This window comes from Pseudorasbora parva, chromosome 4, assembly GCF_024679245.1.
Source record: "Pseudorasbora parva isolate DD20220531a chromosome 4, ASM2467924v1, whole genome shotgun sequence".
Taxonomy (NCBI): domain Eukaryota; kingdom Metazoa; phylum Chordata; class Actinopteri; order Cypriniformes; family Gobionidae; genus Pseudorasbora; species Pseudorasbora parva.
In genome coordinates this window covers 53,232,379-53,244,956 of record NC_090175.1, presented here as the reverse complement: position 1 = coordinate 53,244,956, position 12,578 = coordinate 53,232,379, and the positions used below count along the sequence as shown (strand labels likewise).

Sequence of the window (12,578 nt, the reverse complement as noted above, 5' to 3'; positions counted from 1 at the left end):
TGACAGCATTCCTTGATAGAAGGCATTAAGCTTTTTTTGAAGACTTTAATCTAAGCCTACACAGAAGATGACGTGAAAAAAACATGTGGAGGCACGAAAGTTATATTCACGATTGAAAACATGAAATGCCTGGCAAAAGACCAAACTGTTTTCAAATCATAACAATAGAACTATAGCACTTTAAACTGAACTCCCTTGTTTGTCATAATTCGTAATTGCATATTCTTTTTTGGTGAAAAACTCAACACAATAGAACTGAGATAAAGTATCCAGGCCTTCATGAAATCCTCCCTCCCGACACATGAATTAGCATAATAAAGCGAGCAGGTGTGCCACCAGTTACAAAACAAGCCTGGTTACAATCTTGTGCACAGTGATGCTGTTGACATTGTTAAAGCTTTCCATTAAAAAGTTCAAGTCAGCACTCGCTGTGGAGGTAAACACGAAAGCTAATTACAGCAATTAAGCCGTTTTGCCGCACTGCGGAATGCACCAAAATATTTTCCCCAGGCAATTCTGTCCCGTAACAAAAATGTGTGGGTGTGTGAAGGAAACGGACAATGCGGGTCCCCTGTGACATGTGTAACTCAGCCCAAACTGATCTTTGTCCCAGAGGTTGAAAAGAAACCAGGTTTTTAGGAGCTACTACAAATCTAGTATTCTGGGTCAGTGCTTGAATCTTCAGCGATGCACTGACCACAGCTTTGGCCCCTACAGAAAACATTCTGCAGATTTCAACCTTAGGCTGGAGGAGGTGTCTAAAAAAATATATCCTCTTTGCTTTAAAAGAACAGGCTGAAACTAAGCTAGCCACATATACAGTAGGTTTACAATACCCCCCCCCCTCTCTCTAACAGAAAAACAGAAGGAAAAAAAATCACAAGATTTGATCAGTAAGCATTACCTTTTTAATTACATATAATAAAAATGATGTACTTAATTCACCAAGGATGCATTCAATTGATCAGACATGACTGGAAAAATAATAATCACATATATCTTGAAAATCAAATCATCATATCACAATGATTTCTGAAGGATCATGTGACACTGAAGAATGGGAAATTTAGATTTAGATCACAGGAATAAAATATTTTGTAATATTTACATAGAAAACAGTATTTTATTTTATAGTATTATTATTATAGTATTTTAAAAATTACAATTATATTTAATATTAGTTATCAGTAATCAGATCACATAAATTCCAGCCTTGTTGCACATAAGAGACTTATTTTAAACTTTCAAAACTTAAACTTTTAAATGGAAGTTTAAAGCTTGTGTTAATAATTTTACCACTCATTTAAAAACAAGTCATATTGTTCTTATATTAAGGTTCTAACTTATAGAACCTTATTTTTAAATGTTAACAAGCAACCACAAACCAATTAGAAGAGAAAGCAATGCCCTAGGCTAGCAATCACCTAAAATATCTATAGCACCATAAGTTCTAAAAAAAAAAATTAAAAAAATAAAACCTTTTTAAAATTTATACATTATCCATTTATCCTCATTCGTTCACCCTTGTGGTCCCTGAAGTTTTAAAATTGCAGCACATGTGACCTGTATTAACTTTTTGATATCGATTGGCTCAAGCCTCAACTGCAAAATGAAGCTGCGTCCGCAAGAATACGAACTCCCCTCGCCGCCCTGAAAGCCGAGTGCCAAGTGTGCTTTCAACAATAATATTTCACCCACTTTGTGTTTCACTCCAGTTAATCAGATTCAATATGCTTTTGCCAAAGTTAGGACTCATAAAAAACAAAAACAAAAAGAAGAAGAAAGGAAACGGTTCAGAGAGGGAAAAACTCATAATGAGCAGAGAAACGTCCGTTTTCTCCACAAAAAAAGAAAGAAAAAAAACCCATTTCTTTTGATGGCCACTGTACACAGAGAGGAGAAAATAATTAGGGGGCTGTTGTCACAGTAAAACACTGGAACTCTATCGGGACGCATCAAAAACCTCCATTCATTAATTTAATTGGCCGGTGATGAGATAGGCCCTGTTGTATGACTCTTATTATTAGGCATTCTTGTGGAGAACGAGAAAGAGATACGAAGGCCATTCATTTCTAGGGCTAGACACACAGCTGAGGAAAGCCTAATCGTTCTCTGCAATCTTTTCCCATCCCTACATGAATGTATAGAATTTTAGCCTGCTTTGCGTGGGAGGAAAAGGGACATAAGGGAGATGGAGAGAGGGATAGTTGAATGTAGATGGACATTTTCGCCCGTGAGTGTCAAGAGAGCAGGCGTTCAGGGAGAAGCCATTTCTTCCTCAAACGCTACGGCAGACACAAAAGAGCTCAGTGTTGTGTGTTTGAGGGGGGGCCTGCAGCTCATTTTTCCAGCGTAAGAGCTATCAGCAGTCTGTGTCTCGCCGCCGAACAATGCCCGCATCTGATCAAAGTGCACAGAGACGTGACATTCACATTCAAGTTTACGAGCGGCAGAATGTATTATGCCATCGACAAAAGAAGAAGGGGAAAAAACGTAAGCAAGACAAGGGGAAAGGAGAGTGATTGAGAGAGGGATCTTGAGAATATGTAAACATTTTTGCAATGTTTTTTTTTCGTATTTCACAGACAGTTCCCAGAGGAAATGTCCTCTTTCAGAGTTCTCAGTTTGTTTTATGTAAGAAGCAACTAAAGATGATTCTCCTCAAGAGAAATAAAACTTGGGGCTGTCATTTGCTGGAAAAAAAATTATGCACATTAATTAATGTGATTAAATTGCTTAATATTTGCAGATTAAAAATCCCCAAAGTATGATAATTAAAAAGTTAAATTATTGTGACGGATGAGCAAAGAGCTGAATTGCAAAAAAGTGTTTTTATAACACACGCACACGCACACACACATGCACACACGCACACACACACACACACACACACACACACACACACACACACACACACACACACACACACACACACACACACACACACACACACACACACACACACACACACACACACACACACACACACACACACACACACACACACACACACACACACACACACACACTTGTTTTGTGAAATGTGGGGACATTCCATAGTTGTAATGGTTGTACAAACAATTTTTTTTTTTCCTTACACTTCCCCTGCCCCTAAAACTACCCATCACAGGAAACATTCTGTGTTTTTACTTTCTAAATAATATTTTTATCCTGTATGATTTATTAGCATTTTGAAAAGTGGGGACATGGCCAGTGTCCTCATTTTTCACCCTCTCCTTGTAATACCTGTGTCATTATAAACATTTGTGTCCTCATATGTCACAAAAACATGTCCCCCCCCCCCCACACACACACACAAACACACACACACACATTTGAGTTTACATAATATTTGTGTCTATATGGAAAATTCCATCATATTAACACATCGTACCCTATTTTTATGGACCTTCCTTAGAGTTTGGGTTGTGGTCTGATGCATACGATATATCCACCCTCCATGATCTCCCTCTCAATTATCCATCTATTCTTTCCTTCCCCCTCTATTCTTGTCAGTAAGAGTCCCCCTTCTCCAATTTTAAAGGCCTGGCCCCCATTCCAGTGTAAGGTATCCTTCACTCTATCCATATTGTTGTCAGACCCTCCATTCACTCCCACAACAACAAAAGGGATCGAATGATCAACAAGGCGCCGCTTTTCAACCGGAAGCAATCACATGACCATCCAGTGCTGGAGGTACACACAAAAGACACACATTGTTAACTACTGAAGAATGTTGCGGGGTAAAAATGAATGAGCTAATCATACATTTTCAATAGAAGTCACACTGTGTACAGTATGTCATTGCTAAAACATTTCACACTTAAGGACTTCCTTTCTTTATAAAATTTGTATATATTCTGAAGTACATGTAAGAGATATTTGCCAATATGTTGTAAAATAATGCTAGGGTATTCTTGGTGACTGCAATGCCATTACTCTGTTACAAGTGGCCTCGGCATGTTATTATGCAGTTGCTATGGTATTATTGTGGTTGCTAGGGTGTTGTCATGTAGTTGCTAAGGTATTCAAAAATATTTTAGAATGTTCCATACAATTACTAGGGTGTCATTGGTGACTGCAGTGGCCATTTCCTGTTACATGTGTCCTCTGCATGTTGTTATGCAGTTGAGATGGTGTTCTAGTGATTGCCAGGGTGTTGCTATGACGTTGCTTAGGTGTTCAGCAATATTTTAGAATGTTGTTGTGTGGCTGATAGGTTATAATATAAATAGCTGATTGTTTTAAGAGTCCTCTGCAAAGTGTTATGATATTTTAGTGGTTGCCAGGGTGCCGCTATATAGTTACTAAGGTGTTCAAAACGATTTTAGAATGTTGTCATGCAATAGCTAGGGTGTTTTGGGTGGATGTTTTCTGATCCAAATTAAATAATTAAATCAGTTCAGGTTTTTTCTCTCCAAATTTTTTAGTCATTTTATCATCCACTGCAGACAAGAGAAAAGTTGTTTCCAAAAATACCATTGGCAAATGCTATAAAACAGCATTCAAATAGTAATAAAATAATAATAATAATAATAATAATAATAATAATAATAATAATAATAATAATAATAATAATAATAAACAAATAAAACAAATATTTATTAATATTGTATTATTATTATTATTATTATTATTATTATTATTATTATTATTATTATTATTATTATTATTAGTAGTAGTAGTAGTAGTAGTAGTAGTAGTAGTAGTAGTAGTAGTAGTAGTAGTAGTAGTAGTAGTAGTAGTAGTAGTAGTATTTTAGTTTCTACACTGTAAAAAAATATGGTTGGTTTAAACGGGTTGCCTTAAAAAGTTTTAAGTTCATTGAAATAAAAAAAAAAGTGAGTTACTACAATGAAAAAAAATTGGCTTAATAAATAGAAACTCCAAATATTATTGTCGCTGAACCACATAAATAAAAAAAAAAAAAATGTTTGTGATAAATCACACAATTTGGCATGTTTCACTGCATTACTAGTACTACTACAAAAAAATAAAAAAAATGAAAAATAATGCTATATGCATACTTATTTTATTTGAATAAAGGATGATAAATGATTATATTAACTCAAAGTTTTATTTTCAATAAACTCAAAATTGTAGGCCAACCAGGTAACTTACTTTTCGCAAATTGCAAAATGAAATAAAAATTAATTCAAAATATCAAATACTGTAATTGTAAACAAATAATACTAAAATAACTACTTTTTGCTTTCTATTATAACTACTACACTGTATTCCCCAACAGTGTTCTAAACTCAATAAAATTGCAGAGTTGTACTCAAAGCTGCAATATTGTTCAGGCACCACAAAAGTTTTAAGTTCACTTAAGTAGTTTCCAGTTATTGATTATTTAGACAAGATTAGCTCTTAGTTTATGAGTAGAACTGACCCCCTAACTCATTTCGTTCAAGAGTGGATTGAAATTACGTCTGACGTAATAATGACGTGCAACTTCATTGGAGGTTCATATCAACATGGCAAATTCCAATAACCTAATAACCTATACAAACCAACATAAACAAATAAAAAAAATCGGACATTCCAATGAATGGTGAATGACCTAGTCTATGATCGATTGTGGCGGATGTAAATAAACTTTGACATTGTTTGCAAGGACTGCTGCGCGCACCCGGATGTAGGCAGCAACATCAAGAGATCCATCATCAACAACATCAGTCTGCATGCTAACCGTAACGCCTGTACACAAAGGTAAGGACACGCCTTAATGTACTTTGTTTATTTATTTGTTTGCCATCTTCCAGGCAGACCTCAGCTAAAGCGTAGGCTTGTGAGAGAGACCTTTTGCAGCTACCTGCATGTTTTAGCGAATTAACTAAAGTTAATTGTCTCAGCTGTCAGCCAGCCAGCCTTGTTGCACTACTTTAGTGGGATAACTGGACAGACAAACCGTATGGTTTTAGCACTACCAAAGATCCTTTATCCGTTACTGGTGATATCATATATAGGCTTTGGCCGCGCAGGTTAGTTTATAGACGGACACTGAAGGTATAGGATGAGTTTAGACTCAAAATGATTAATAAATGCACACAATTGTCCATGAACTTGATAAATGTTGCAGACGTATTTCACTATCCACAAACAAATGCCTTATAACTTGTGTGTGCAAAATACAATTTGTACAAATAGACACATAATTGTGAATACAAAACTTCGATTTTATATTAAGAAGTCAGAATTTGTGCATGCAGCGTGATTTGCATTTGTGGATCCGTTGACGGATAGGCTAGGCAAGATTAAATCAGGTTATGAACACTACATTCATCACAACAGTTTTCTCCCATAGAAAACCATTATAAAATGCGTGTTATGCAATAGCACGTTCAATAAAGTGTACGCCTACTTTTAATGTCACCGTTTTACTGCAGGAATAAACGTTTTTATGGGAGAAAACGCTTATGTTCATAACTTGATTTAATCTTGCCTATACAAAGTATGCGTTATTAATACTTTTATTAATACCTTTTTAATGTTAGCCTACTTTTAAGCGTTTTCCTCGTCTTTATAACGAGTACACATAAAGCGTCTTATAGGCAGAATAACGTTCACAGTGCCGTTGTCTGTTTCGGCAGAATACTGTCATCTAGAGGCAGCAGGTGGGTGTGTGTGTGTGGATCGTGCAAGGCCAAACCGGCGAAATGAAAGTCTCAAAATCCAAATGAATCAAATAGGATCGACTCACAAACGAGTCAATGAATGCACGCGCGTCACCGGATCCGCGAATGCACACACACCGCTAGCGTAACTACACTGTCACTGCTGCAGACGCCCGAAGCCTTTGTGCAGCGGCTCCCACAATGCTAGCCTAGAGCCTAAGCCTATACTATACCTCTGAGTACTAAATACTAAACTAAAGAAAGTTTATTATATTTTCTGGCTAGTTTACTTTATACTTTCTATAATCATAACCATACTTTCACCGAAACGGATTAATTAAAACAAGTTTAAATGGGTACATCTTCTAAAGATGTTTTTCATTCTTCGTTTTCTCTTTAATGACATACTCCAGTTTACTTTATTTTTTATAATCATAACCATTATTGTTTCACCCAAACTGAATAATTGAAACAAGTTTAAATGGGTAAATCTTCTACAGATATTTTTTATTCTTTGTTTTCTTTTTTGACACACTCGTTATTGTTAAAGTACACTACACGTGCTTCTGTGTGCATTTTAAGCACTTTTTGTGTGAAATCATATTTATTTTGTCCATTAAAAGTGTTATTTCACTTTAATTGAGCGTCAGCAGCGCAGCAAAATAGGCTCGCCGCCGAAACCCCCGCTTCACTGCTGCTCACGCGACGCTTGCGGTGTGAAACGGCCGTTCATTGCACGCACAAATTCTGACTTGCATTAATACAAAATCGAAGTTTTGTATTCACAATGGCCCTCATTTATCAATCTTGCGTAGAAACTGGTGTATATGTTGGCGTAAGATTATTCTTACACTCCTCTCACCGCCTGATTTATGAAACTGTGCGCACCTCTGCAATCCAGGTGTACGCAATACTTGGCCTTGATAAATGCGGCGGCTGAAAACGATCGTCATTAGAATAACACGCCCCTATATATTCAAGTCTCCGCCTCTCCCACGCCCTCATTTTACGCCATGGACACACAGAAGACGGCAAAGAAGCGAAACTTCTCCGACGTGGAGATCGGGCGCGCTCAATCATCTCACTAGTCCACTAGTCAGGGCACTGATTAGGACATAAGTCAATGGGCTGACTCCCTGATCAGTGCTCTGACTGAACTAGAGAGATGATTGAGACGCGCCCATCGAGACCATCACCAGGGAAGTGAAAAAAAACAAAAACGAAATTGTTTTATTTGAGAGTTTAAAGAGTGGGAATAAAGGCACAGACAAAAACAAAATATGGATCTAAAAAAACGAGTACTCTTAATAATGTGGAGGTTGAGAAGCACACTCCAGCAGTTTAAAGCTGTTTGGATGATAAATTACAATGCATTATTTTACAGCACGTTTTGAAAAAATTAGCAATTTCGTATCACGGCATGTATTGGGGTGTACAATAGTGATGATGATGTGATGTGGAGTACTACCATTCATTCACAATAATTTACATGACAATTTGTAAGATTATTATTATTATTATTATGATTATTATTCTTAATGACGCTTGTTATTCAGAAGAAGAATGTCGTTTTTATTGATTTTATTATTATTTAAAAGAAGAAGGTCATTTTTATTATTTTGTCAGTCTGAATTATTTTAGTCCCAGTCCGTGCGCAGCTGCCGGGCCAGGCGGGCCTGAAACGTCAGATAAAGCGCACAGGCTCGCGACTGGAGGAATACATATGCCTACAAATCAAACGCTTTGGTAAAGTCACACAAATTAAACATTGACGTTCATGTTACACAAAAATAAACACTGAATGTTGTTGTTGTGGTTTTTAACAGTGGGTCATATAGCATATCTTGTCAGTGCGTTTTGTGGTGTTATGACTTGTTAAAGTTAAAAGGCATTTGTTTGTGGATAGTAAAATAGTAATTTTTTTACGGATAGTAAAAGCTCTTCAACATTTATCAAGTTCATGAGTTATTGTGTGAGTGTAAAATCATCCCATACAAAGCAATGTTTCATAACTTACACGACTTTTGTCAAACACATGACATGCCAGGCACACAGGCAGCACGCTTTTAAACATTTTATTAGTAGACTACCTAGCTAGTTGCCATAGGCTACATGGTTCGCATTAGCTGCTAGATGTAATGAAAAGTAACACTGCAGTGATTGCATCTGTCTTATATTAACGTCCATTACTAGTGTCACAATGTAGCCAATGTGTAGCCTATATTATTATAAGTGTTTTGTATGCATTTATTTCCCAATGAAAATAGCCTAGCCTAATCTTATCCCTTTGTATCTCTCCACAGGGATACACAAAGTCTAGGGTTGAGTGAATATTTTACTGAAAAGAAATTACATAGTGCACCTTTAATATATGCGTAGGATTAATATTCTACTGATTTGTCTTCCTATTACCCCACAATCCCTCTGTCTTTCTAGGAAGACGTCGATATCAACAGCAGACGGACAGTTACTCTGCGGGCCCTTCCCATCTTCCTGCGGGAAGATGCTGCTGGATTTTTTAAGACCTGGAATGTAAGTTTTTGATTCAACTGTGTGTCCTCTTTCACTCTCTTTTTTTTTCTTACTTTGTCTTCTCTGTATATCTCTTTCTATTTAACCCTCTCTGACCTTGCAACCAAAAGACAACAACCCCAACCATCTCCCTAGCCACCAGAATAGCAATTTAATCATACCACAGTAATTCACCAAGAATGTCATATTTGGAAATTTCACCTGAACTTTTCATTCACTGGTATTTCATATTATATTAAATACACATGTAGTGTTTTTCATTGACTACTCTACTCATTAACTAATTACTGTCATGTTCTTCAGGCAGATGAAATTGACCTGCCAGACATCTCGGATGCAGCTCTTGCTTATTCTCACTGTCTCAAGTGATACGGACTCCCTTGTGAAGTTTGGTCCTGCTATCAATTCTATAGTTCTTGAGGGAGATTTTGTTGTGCGTGATATAGCGGAGTTGACCGAGGCGTTCATTTTGCTGTTCGGCTTAATTTATGCACTTCACCTTGATTATCCAAAACAATTGTCATACACATTCAATTTCATTCAGAAAATTATAATGGGTTTGGATGACCTGAAGCGGTTACCTCCAAGACTGCTTAGCCTTAAAAATGAGTTGATGATGGATGAGTACTAAGTCTGTTTTCCAAATGTCATTGTTTGGACTGCCAGCATGTTTATAATAAAGCAAGAAATGGAATACCATTTCCCCCCGCTTTTTATTAATGTGTGTGTGCCTATTATTGTCGACCTATTATTTTTGGATTGGCCTATTATGTTGGCCTATTAATTTTGTTTTGTGAGTATTATTACCTTTGTTGTTATTTCTTTGATTTTCTGTATGAACCCCATTGCTAGGGAGGTTTTTCTGTTAAATAAAAAGAAAAGGAATCTGCAGTGAAATTGTCTTTTGAATAGTTTTTTATTTGAATCATACAACTTAAATATATTTGATTTTGAGGAAATTAATAAACATAAACAGTCAATAAAATGTGTTTTTAATAGACTTAAATTAACTTAAAAATATAAGAGGCTGAATTGACAATGTTTAGGTGTGAGGAACTGAATGAGTCATAACATAACCTCAATATATTATTAGGAGTGATAACTTTAAAAAAACAACTCTGTTTCCAGTGTCAATTTTGTTAGTTTTAACAATGGTTTCAAATTCATCAGGTTCATTGAACTTATCCAAACTTAAAGTACTGATTACTTAAATTTTTAGTTTGTCAAATTATTATGTTTCAGTTCATCAGCTTCCTCAAAAAAATGAGTGTGAATAATGTTTCTAGTTTAGAGTAGTAATTACTTAAAATATTTGTTTGTAGAAATTATTTGTTTTAATGTTGTTCATTTTCTCAAAGATTTGGAGTCTAAAGAGCTTGTCTGACTAATGTAGTAATTACTTAAAACATATATTTCTCACATTATTCTTTTTAATTTTATCCTTGTCCTTAAAGATTTTGAGCATTAAAAAAGTATAATTTTAAGTAGAAGTTGCTTAAAATATTCTTTAACATAGATAAATATTTTGAGGTAATCAGTTTCATCAAATATTTTGAGTTCATTTAACCTGTTGGGGAATACAGTGTACATAATTATTTATATATATATATATATATATATATATATATATATATATATATATATATATATATATATATATATATATATATATATTTTATTTTATCATAATAATTCCTAATCATTATCATAATAGACCCATGACCCACTTTCGAGGACTACTGGTCTACTGTATCTAGTCCAGATATATTTTCTTTTCACTCACAGTTTTAGTCTTCTGAAAAGAAAGGGTATTTTATAGGTAAGGGAAGTAAAAAACAGATGGCATGTATATATAAAGTGCTATAGCGGGCGTCTAATTTGGTGATGTACTGCTCCAGTTCCCCTCAGCACGTTTTCTTTCATCTCCCTGTATATAAATACCCCGTCGTCAGCTTTATGGGGTGCTACAATTCACCTTAAGACCCTCTAATACTTTCCCGTTGACCTTCTCAGCCATCTTAAACCCTTTGCATGTGGGAAGAAAGTGTCTGAGACACAAAGAAGACCAAGCTATAACAGGGAACTTTAGCTAGTGTTCTGGCAAGATGCTCTCAAAGTTATAAACAAAACAGTAACATTAGTTAAATGTTTGTTAAAAGTTGGAATTGAATAATGTTCTCTAAACATCAGGACAAATATGTTAATTATAGATTAGAATGATAATATGGAATGTATCCTCAATGTTCAAATAATGAATAAATGGATGGATGGATGGATGGATGGATGAATGTATACATTTTTAGTAGATTAATACATTTTATATAAAATGTATACAATACAAAATATATAGACAATATATTTTGTCATTTAGCATGTAAAGTTCATACATCTCGATTTAAGAACATTCAGATAGTTTTACTGTAAAATTATACAAAGATACAGGGTAGGAAGTGCAGTGAGTAATAAAGGGGTGAGTTATCCTGGGAACATGTGCCTAAATCCCAGACTGAGACTGAGGCTGAGCATGAAACTCTGTGCAGATGTTCAACAGATCCTGGAGCTGCAGGATGCAGTGGCCGTGGCAGGACTACTGGGACGTGAAGAAGAGCACGAGAGGAAGAATATAGATCCCTCACACCTCCAACTTGCCCTTCACAGCTGATTTCAGCAAGAATCAGCCGCTTGGCATTCTGCTATCACTCAGGTTTCTCCTTACCCGCCTCTACACACATCCTTCCGTTTCTTTTTTAACTCCCACATTTCATCCTTTCCCTGTAGAAGGGTTCTGTGCAGTTGTACCAGAGCAGATTGACATCCATAATGGGCGATCTTGGCACAGCACTGACTCGAGAGAGCTGGGGAGGAAACGGATTAAATGTGGCGAAATGGTGAGTAAAATCTGGGATGCTCACATGTTAATCAAGGGATATTTTCTGAGAAGGCATTAAGTATGAAAATTCATTCAATATTTCTTTTGCACAGAGATTATTCAGAAGGCTTTGTTTCAGGTGTTTCTCCTACAAGCCCTGAGGAGGAATAATTCATTCTGGATTCATTACTGAACGATATATTTCCAAACAAATACAGAACATTATGGAAATTAAACACAATTCAAACATTTGTTCTGATTGATGACACACTCTTAAGATTACGAGTGGTTACCTTAGGGTGTATTTGCACTTGTAGCTCAGTTCGCTCTGTTGGTTTGATCCAGACCAACAGCAACAAAAAAATTGTCATGGTTCGCTTAGCGTTAAAATAGCATTTTTAACATCGAACCAAAAGATACTAAACCTAAAGGAATAGAGATATGTTCAGCTTTTATCATGCTAATTTCCAGATTTAACTTACAGAACAATGCTGTGTTCAGGGCTAAATGTGCTTGTTGTATGTGTGTAACTACATTGGGACCAGTTGAGAACTAGAGAA

The 12,578-nt window shown here is 35.8% G+C and overlaps 1 long non-coding RNA gene across 1 annotated transcript; it reads left to right on the top strand.

The window, feature by feature from the left end:
* Positions 1 to 5,543: 5,543 nt before the first annotated feature.
* On the top strand, positions 5,544 to 9,810 carry LOC137074163 (uncharacterized). The gene is made up of 3 exons (XR_010904930.1): positions 5,544 to 5,712; positions 9,054 to 9,149; positions 9,453 to 9,810. It is a non-coding gene; the product is annotated as an uncharacterized lncRNA (long non-coding RNA).
* The last annotated feature ends 2,768 nt before the right edge of the window (positions 9,811 to 12,578 follow it).